Source organism: Marmota monax, unplaced genomic scaffold, assembly GCF_021218885.2.
Source record: "Marmota monax isolate L192 unplaced genomic scaffold, Marmota_monax_Labrador192_F-V1.1 WCK01_AAM20220418_F8-fsc00105, whole genome shotgun sequence".
Taxonomy (NCBI): Eukaryota; Metazoa; Chordata; class Mammalia; order Rodentia; family Sciuridae; genus Marmota; species Marmota monax.
The window spans coordinates 4,499,704-4,507,063 of record NW_026692947.1 but is presented as its reverse complement, the minus strand read 5'-3'; the positions used below and the strand labels follow the sequence as shown (position 1 = coordinate 4,507,063).

The 7,360-nt window shown below is 38.3% G+C and overlaps 1 long non-coding RNA gene across 4 annotated transcripts; it reads left to right on the top strand.

Moving 5' to 3' along the window:
- Positions 1–16: 16 nt before the first annotated feature.
- On the top strand, positions 17–3,415 carry LOC124097680 (uncharacterized). Of its 4 annotated transcripts, none has more exons than XR_006853309.2 (4): positions 17–459; positions 555–681; positions 1,187–1,434; positions 3,096–3,415. It is a non-coding gene; the product is annotated as an uncharacterized LOC124097680 (long non-coding RNA). The 4 variants fall into 4 exon arrangements; XR_006853310.1 differs by lacking the exon at positions 1,187–1,434 and having other exon boundaries at positions 23–122; positions 290–459; XR_006853311.2 differs by lacking the exon at positions 1,187–1,434 and having other exon boundaries at positions 20–459; positions 552–681.
- Positions 3,416–7,360: the final 3,945 nt, after the last annotated feature.

The window sequence follows — 7,360 nt, the reverse complement described above, 5'->3', positions numbered from 1 at the left end:
CGCGCTTGTACGACCCGAGCTAGAACTTCCGGGTCCAGATCCCGCCCTCTGCCGACGTTCTTTGGAAGAGTGTGCACGCGAGCTGGTTGCGTTCTCTGAACCGCAGAACTTTGACTACGCAGGTCTAGGGACTTCCTGGGGTGGATAATAGGTCTGGGTAGAGGCTGGGAATTTGCTTTGTGCTTCTGTGTTGGTTGTGGGAAGCAGCCAGAGTAAATGGGTAGTAGCAGAAACGGTTGAATGCAGTGACTTTAATATTGTACTATGTTAAAAACTACCAACTTTTAAGGTTGCTGTCACATCTTACTTCATCGTCACAGTCTTGTTAATAAGCCTGATGTGCAGATGAGGAAATTGATGTAAGCATGAAAAGGTTACCCACTAGCAAGAGATGAGATGAAAAACCTGACTTTGTCTAATGCACACGTGTGCTTTTACATGAAGAACCCAGCTTCAGAGGTGAGGTTTCCATCCTCACCCCTGAATTTTCTGAGAGTATTATCAGAGCCCCTTGGAAACAATCTTTTCTCTCATTCTTCTTTTGACAAAAGCAGAAACACATCCAGAGAGGTGAAGTGACTTTCCTAAAATCACCCCAAGAGTCAATGTTAGAGAAGACTGTGTAACTAAATCTATTATCTCAAACCTGACCTCGGGCAAAGGAGGATGAAAAACTTTAAGGTGAAGGAACCGTTCCGTCTCAATTGCGTGGTATTTGCATGTTGTATACAATTTCCAAAAAAATAAATAAAACTGTACACTTAAAAGGGGTGGATTTTACTATGTTTTAATAACAACCTAAATATAGGAGCTGGGACTGTAGCTCAGTGTTAGAGCACATCCAAGAGGCCCTGGGTTCAATCCCCAGTACTGCAAAATGCCTAAAGAAACAAAGATGGAAAAGCAAACTGGGTGTGGTTGTGCACACCTGTAATCCTAGCCCCTTGGGAGACTGAGACAGGAGGATTGCAAGTTCAAAGCCAGCCTCAGCAACTTAGACTGTATTTCAAAAAATGAAAAAGGACTGGGGCTGTGGCTAAGCAGTTAAGTGCCCCTGGGTTCAATCCCTGGTACCAAAACAAACAAACAAACAAAAAAAAAAAACCCAGAACCCAGATACACAGCAGTGTGCGGGCCTGTTTGAGACCACAGGATAACCAGAGTAAAACATTTTTTTTCCTCTAAGTCTTGAGTTTTGCTGAACAACCTGCCACACTGTAGATGTTATAATACAACTACCAGACTGCTATTGTTGTCCATTCTTGGCCACTGACTACTTCTAATTGGAGTTCAAGAGGCTGGAGTGGGGAAGAAAGGAGAGGAAAAAAATATCAAGACAATGTACAAACCGGCAGTGGTGCCAAGCAGCTGGCCCAGCCAAGGAACCCATAAATAGACATCTGTCTTCTGTCTAGGTTCAAGATAAAAGCTAGAGTAAGTCAACAAAAGACTGTTTGCAAAAGGTCATCATGTTTTAAGGTGCTGATTATAATATAACCTGGTTGTAAGAATAAAGACCCATACTTTTTCTCCTTTCACCATATTACTATTGTTCCAGCTTCGCTCCCCAGAGGCACCCAGTTTCTTGGTGTTCTTCCAGAGATCTTCCATGAAAAATTCTTATATTCTTGAAAACTTGAGGTGTTGCTTATTGTCTCCTAGTTTTCACATCCTTGTGGTCCAGTGTAGAGGTCTAACCTATTAGATTGAGTAAAAAAATGCATCCTGGACCCACCCAACCTATTATTGGCTGAGTAATGGAAAACAGCCCTCTTTCTCCCCAAAATATTTATATTAGCTTTTGACAAGATAAAAGGGATCATTTGTGAAAAATGAGCCTGGTAACCAAGAATTCAAACTTTTTTCATGTCCCTAGTGGAAGTTCTGTTAGTATAGTTCACACAAAGATGTATATGCCAACAAATGAAAGGCCTAGGAACGTTGTAATGAAGACAAGATTGTTCCTCCCCTTTCTTCTTCCCGCCCTCATCCCTGCCTTTTCTCTCTCCTTTTACATCTACTCACAAGCATTCAGTATTTTCAGGGTTAAAAGTAGTGCAGGAGATAATCTTCCGTATTTACAAAGAGATATTAAAGGATTAGTAAGTTACTCTTACTGGGGTATTTGCAATTCCCAGAAGACTCCCTCAGATAATGATCTCAAGAGTTGGGAGAAGGATGACTACCCATTAGGACAGGAATATCAAAATATTCAGAAATTTGTTAATAATTTAAAAGAAAACATTCTATGGAAAATTTCTTCAAGTACAGCAAATACAAAACTAGACAAACTGGTATGATGAATTCCATTTACCCATTATTCAAAAATTATCACTCAAGGTTATCTTGTTCTACATATTTGTATATTCACTGCCCCTGCCTATATGCTGTATTAGTTTTTTAAGGCAATCCCAGAAATCATATTATTTCATCTATAAATATTTTAGTATCCACTTCTAAAAGACCAATTGTTCTTTCTTCAAACATAGCCATATGGCATTATTTTACCTAAAAGATATTAGTTGTGTAATATCTTCATATATTCAATTAGTTTTCTATTTTCTGATTGTCTCATAAATGTTTTTGTTTTAAACTTTGTTGGTTTAATTTTAATGTATTCTGCTTTTCTCTATTCTGTGAATTGGTTGTTAGACCTAGAATGTTGTGTATGTGTGTGTGTGTGTGTATCTATATATCTATATCTATCTATATCTATATCTATATATATATATATATATATATGTGTGTGTATATATATATATATATATATATATATATATATATATATATATAAATTACATGGACACAATACCTTTATTTTATTTTTTTAATGTGATGCTGAGGTTTGAACCTAGTGCCTTCCACATGCGAGGTCAACACTCTACCACTGAGCTACAACCCCAGCACTGGACCTAGACTTTTGATCAAATTTTTTAAGAGTTGATATGTTATACTTCTATCATAAGGCATATGATGTCTAATTACGTTCCTTTTGTGATGTTACCAAACATGATACACAACGTCTAAATTCATTAATGCATTCTAATTCTACCTTAGGGGTAATATTTTAATTCTATCTTTTTTTTTTTTTTTAGAGTGGGAAGTTGAAGCTTTATTAAAGGACACACAGCAGAAAAACTTTTCCTCAGAGGAAGACCCAAGAGGTGGAAACTATGGAAGGGGGAGTTCTTCCCTCTTTTATAGCTAAGGTTTACTTTCAGGTTTCCTGCATTCCTGTCGCATGTATTCCTTTAATTCTATCTTTTCTTCTTTACTTACTGCCAGACTTTTCCCTTACATAAATTTTGATCTCCCAGTAGTACAGCTTATATAGGAAGAATACATGCTTAATTATTTCCCTTTATTTGCTAATTTTCAACATAAAGAATTGGTCACTAAATATTCTAAATGACAATTGAGTTTGTGATTTTGTTTCTAGTATCATAATGAACTCATGGAGTTACATTGGTGATTAAATCCCTAATCTATGATATATATGGTTTGAATTAGTAACTTAAAGAGATCTTAAGTAACTTATTCAATATATAGCTATCTTATTCAAAGCAACAGATAAAAACACTTTCTGATATAAACTAAAGAAAGGAAGCAGGGTTGTAGCTGAGATTCTCAATAAAGCCAGGGGAGCACAGTTTGAGGGTACATCTCAGAAACTGGGTATTTTTGAGATTTGAAACATGATAACTACTGTGATTCTTAAAAAGTCACATCTGGTTGGGTGTGGTGGCTCATGCCTGTGATACCAGTGCTCCGGAGACTAAGGCAGGAGAATCACAAGTTTGAAGTCAGCCTCAGCAACTTTATGAGACCTGAAATAACTTAGAGAGACCTCATCTCAAAATAAAAAATAAAAAGGGCTGAGGGTATAATCATGGTAAATCCCCTGGGTTCAATCTCCAGTATCCACTACCAAAGTCACATCTGAGAGGGAACCATCCATAATCCAAAGGTATAACTCCATGGATGAAAATTCAACATTTCAGCTCCAGAGTTGAGAAGATTCTGAGGAGGTGTGTGTGTGTGTGTGCACACATGCCTGCACGTACACATGTGTGCCTGTACACGCATGTGGTCATGTGTCTTCTTAGTGGTCCTAAATCAAAAAGTTTCCTATATGCAACACCAGCTCTTCCATCACACATATATCTCTACACACCCAAATCAATTGAGCCTCTTCCTAAGATTGCTGGCAGTAAGGAAAGAACATTCCAGGCAGAGGGGATAGGATGGACAAAGGTGTAGATATGTGTTTGGAGAACTTCCAAGTGCACATGGTGGTGAAGTGGTGGTGGTGGGGTTGAAAAGACAAGGTGAGTTTCCAGTCCATGAAGTCCTATGTCCTTTGCTGAAGGGTTTAGGTCCAATCCCATAAAAGATGAAGAGCTGTTAAAGCATTCAAACAAAAGGGTTATGTGATAATATTTGAACTTTAGAGAATTTGTAGTGATGTCTGGTGTGGGTGGCACAGCTATTAGATCTTCCTTTCCAATGCCTTCCCTTAGTTTCTCACTACTTTTGAGAAATTATGAAATTAATTTAGTCATTAAAAAAATATTTACTGAACCCTTGCCATGTGCCAGGTGCTAGGATGGCCGCTCAAGCTAGGAAAAAGAATAAGATCCATGCCAGCCTCCTCAAGGAGTTCACCGTCTCATCTGAATATAGATAAGTACATAGACAATTACAATACACTGTGATAAACGATGAGCTGATCAGTGCTGGATGTTAAGGAAACAGCCAGGATGGTGTTTACCTAGGCTGGAAGAATCTGCTTAGGCTGAGCCTTTGTCAGTCAGGCATATTCACTGAAAATTCTATTGAACTCAAAATTGGTCTAACTAGTCTAGATCTTAAGCTGTAGGAGTAGTTTCTGCTGATCAGATAAACAATGTGTGTGTGTGTGTGTTTCAAGGCAGGATATGAGTGTTGTAGGGCAACTGGAAATTAAAAAACTAAAGTCATTGGATTCTACAACATTTATTGTATACAGAGTAATAAGTTTTCTAGATGGAACAGATTTTAGAAAATGATATTATATCTGAAAAAATTATAATTAATGCATTCTTCAAAATGTATAAATGTAAAATATTATGGTTGCCACTCTATTAATCTGTACTCAAAACAAATATCCATTGTTAAACCCAGAGTCTGGAATGCAGTAACTTTTGATAAATATGTTTCCTTAGGACTTATTATCAAGGACTGATTTACATTAGGTCTAGTCTACAAGTAAACATATTTTTATCAGTTTATATTGATAGATTTTAAAACAAGCCTAAAATTCTGTGTTAGAGGGGGACAAATTTTTACATCACACCTTTTATTGTAATATTGGTATAACTGCACTCTGTTTTTTATATTTTCTGGCAACGCACACACACTCTTGCATTTATCAAACACTAAGAAGTTACAGTATTCCAGACATGACATTAGGCACCAAGGATTTAAAAAGCTCAAACCTCCCCAGTGCAATGACTCATGCCTATAGTCCCAGCAACTCAGAAGGCTAAAATAGGAGGATATCAAGTTCAAGGTCAGCCTTGACATTTTAGCGAGACCCTATTTTAAAATAAAGAATTTTAAAAGGTGGGGGATATAGTTCAGTGATAAAGTGCCCCTGGGTTCAAACCCCAGTACTTAAATAAATAAATAAAAAGCTCGAACCTCAGACTTTTCTTGGAAGATCTCATAATCTGCTTGGAAGACAAAGCAATTAACAAATAATTACATTGTTGTGGGATTAAAGATGTATAAAGGGTTATAGGAACCTAGAGGATAAAGAACTTGTTTCTGTAAGAAGGGGACAGAAAAGCTCTGAAACAGCTGCAAAGAGGGTGAGTGGAGTCAGTTTCCTGGATAAACAGTAAGGAAAGAACATTCCAGGCAGAGGGAATAGGATGGGCAAAGGTGTAGATATGTGTTTGGAGAACTTCCAAGTGCACATGGTGCTCAGGCAGACAGGGAAGTGGTGGGGGGTGGGGTGAGTTTCCAGTCCAAGAAAGTCCTATGTCCTTTGCTGAAGGGTTTAGGTCCAGTCCCATAAAAGATGAAGAGCTGTTAAAGCATTCAAACAAAAGGGTTATGTGATAAGATTTGGACTTTAGAGAATTTGTAGTGATGTCTGGTGTGGGTGGCACAGCTATTAGATCTTCCTTTCCAGTGCCTTCCCCAAGCAATTACTTCAATATTGATGCTTCCACTAAGACTTTGAAGTCCTTTTCACATTTTAACCAAATGATTCCTCCCACTTCTCAACATTTCTTGAAATCAAGATCTCAAGTCTCTCCTGAAAGAAGCATCATAATTTCAGGCCATAGTCAGTTCAGTGTATCAATAAATATTAATGAATGATATCTATGTCATCCTTGCTTGTCACTGTGTGGATACAACTGATGGGATAACATGGATCACCTGAAGGTCCTACTCCCCACAGCTTTTAAAGTCTTCTGTCTTTATTTCTGGGCTCCAGAGACCCTGCATACAATCTGCCCAATTCATACCCAGATAATTCAATTCACATCTTAAGCTTGAGATCCTATCAGATGTTCAAGTGGAAAGTTTCATGAGGTATACACATCTGTGTGCACACCTGGAGTTTAGGGGAGAGATTCAAGATGCCCATGCACACCTGGGAATGATCCACATATAAATGGGACTGCTATGGCTTGAATATGGTTTTTTCCTCTCCAAAATTCATGTTTTGTATACCAATGTAATGGTTGAGGGGAACCTTAAGAGGTGTTTGGTTGTGAGGGCTCTGCCCTCATGAAGGAATTAAATGCCACACTTATAGACTGGGTTAATTCTTGAGGAAGTGAGCAAGTTCTAGTTCTCAAGGAATTGCAGGTTATTATAAAGGGAGGCCACCCCTCCTATTTTACCTCTTCTGCACAAGCCTACTTGCCCTTCTGCTTTTTGGCCATGAGATGAAGTTGCATAAGGCCCTTGCCAGATGCTAGCACCATGCTCTTGAATTTCCAGCCTCCAGAACTGTGGGTTAAATAAACATCTTTATTTTATAAATTACCCAGTCTCAGGCCTATTAGAGCAACAGAAAGTGGACTGAGCACTTGGTGCAGTGGCACACACCTATAATCCCAGAGACTCAGGAGGCTGAGTCAGCAGGATCTCAAGTTCAAGGCCAGCCTCAGCAACTTAGTGAGACCCAGTCTCAAAATAAAATTTAAAAAGGATTGAGGATGTATCTAGTGGTAAAGCATCTCTGGGTTCAATCCCCAGCACCAGGGGAAAAAAAAAAAAAAGACTAAGCCAGTGGTCAGATGAGATCACCTATATAAACAGCAAAAAGCTTAAGAACTGAACCCTGGAGCCCTAAAGATTT